Here is a 2,044-nt window from a genome sequence, read left to right on the forward strand (position 1 = left end):
CCCTGCTTCGCAAGGAAATAGGTTCGGGAAGAGAGCTTGACCTCTCACTACACCTGGATTGCAGGTCTTCCCCACGATCTGCCGCGCTTGCTTTGACCGGCCTAGGATGAGGCAGAACCTCTGATGGAGGTGTGAGGCAGCCGGTGTTGCGCTTTGTCTTGGGCTGCGTCTCTCTTCTGGGCATTTCGTCGGTGGCAGGGGATGGATCCTTCCCTTCAGCGCGCTCCAATCGCCGACTCTGGACCCCTGCCCCGTCCCCTGGTGCTGCAGGGCGCTGTGTGTCTGTGGTCCCTCGGGAGCCCGCTGTGCATCCACCCCTGACCGAGAGAGGACCACTGCATCCTCGTCCGGTCCAAGTGGGATGGCAGCACGCCGGACGCGACAGAACGACGACGAACCCGCTCCTCTGGACGTGGGAGGTGAAAGCTAGGACCTGCAGGGGAGGAAATCTCATGAAAGTCCTGATCTAAAGCTATTTTCAAGTCCGCCTCTTTGGGGACTCAGACCTCTAGACCTCACTCGGAATCCACGCGGAATCAGTCGGAGCCCCGCGGTTCTTGGGGCCGGTGCGCACCCTGGGTGCGCCTTCCTGGGGTTTGAGCCCCGGAACCTCAGACGGGAAGGAAACGCAGTGACCGTTGCACTAAGAAAAGGAGAAAAGCTACTACTGGAGAAAACTGCACATGCATCCCTAAACTTGAGAAGCTTTATTTCTAAAGGAAACCAGAGACAGACAGACATACAGACAACATTGGATTAAGGTTTTTCAGCGAAAAGGAACTCTGCCTGCTGTAAGGTGAAAACCGCCTTTACCTCTCTGTTAAAATTCACTCTCCATGAAATGTTGAACTGGAAAATTATAAAAGACAAACAAAAGACGTTTCAGGCATTGTAAAATGTAAAGCAAAGCTGTCCTTCAAGAATAATCTCAAGTTTGATGAGAAAGGAATGAAGACTGTCAGATCTGCGTGGACTGCGCCTGGCTCCTCCACGGCTTTATGCGGGGTCAGGTCGGCAAATGAGTGCAGCAAATGACCTGAGCCTCAGCCTTTGCTGCACTTCCTGCTAAACGTGAAAATGTGATGCAAGTCTTGTATTATCTCAGTGGCTCCTGAGGAACCCCTGCCCCCAGCCCCGCTCAGTGCCGGATGGCGCTGTAGAAGAGGTGCTGTGAAAGGGCTGTGAGAGAGCGCACGGGTCAGGCGCATCGGAGCAGAGGGAGGGCAGGTCAGAGGGGAGGGCAGGTCAGGGGAGAGGGCGTGTCATTCGTTTCACGAATGGACTTTAAAGCATCGAGCTCGCTGCCCGCTGGCGCCATGAAAAGGGACTCTAAAGCGCTCATTCGCAGCCTGGAAGGGCTGCGTCGACCTGCAGGACGTGGGCCTCCTGGGGATCAGACTCACCTAACTCCCCTGGCTGCTAGGGCTCCTGAAAACTGAGGACTCAGCGGGGGCGACCTCTGCACTTGGGCGCACAGCTGGCACACAGGGACATCGCTGCTGGAGAGGCGTGGAACCCTAAATCAGCCCCTTTCAGGAACTGCAGATCCTTACTGGATGGATTGCCTGTGTTTCCAGAGTCCTCTTCCTTTGAAATTTGGAGGTCAGGTGTGTTCAAACATACAATTCTTGAATATGTCACTAGACACAAGTGACCGTGTGGTTTCCGTAGTGTAGTGGTTATCACGTTCGCCTAACACGCGAAAGGTCCCCGGTTCGAAACCGGGTGGAAACAACTCGACTATTTTGCAAGCTTTTAGATTCATATTTTAAACACAAAATGAAGGCCTGCTGCGTGGAGTGAGGCTTGGAACTTCAGCTTCACCGTCAGTCCTTCCAGTGAATATTCAGGGTTGATTTCCTTTCCTGACTGGTTTCATCTCTCCTTGACCTGCATACAGGTTTTTCAGGAGGCAGGTAAGGTGGTCTCGTATTCCCATCTCTTGAAGACTTTTCCACAATTTGTTGTGATCCCAAAAAGGCTTTAGCGGAGTCAATGAAGCAGAAATAGATGTCTTTCTGGAATTCTCTTGCTTTTTCTATGA

General features: G+C 53.0%; 1 non-coding gene across 1 annotated transcript; it reads left to right on the plus strand.

Annotated features, from left to right (window-relative positions):
• Positions 1–1,661: 1,661 nt before the first annotated feature.
• TRNAV-AAC (transfer RNA valine (anticodon AAC)) lies at positions 1,662–1,734 on the plus strand. Its single transcript has one exon. It is a non-coding gene; the product is annotated as a tRNA-Val (tRNA).
• The last annotated feature ends 310 nt before the right edge of the window (positions 1,735–2,044 follow it).

The sequence above is a fragment of the Ovis aries genome, chromosome 1 (assembly GCF_016772045.2).
Source record: "Ovis aries strain OAR_USU_Benz2616 breed Rambouillet chromosome 1, ARS-UI_Ramb_v3.0, whole genome shotgun sequence".
Classification (NCBI taxonomy): domain Eukaryota; kingdom Metazoa; phylum Chordata; class Mammalia; order Artiodactyla; family Bovidae; genus Ovis; species Ovis aries.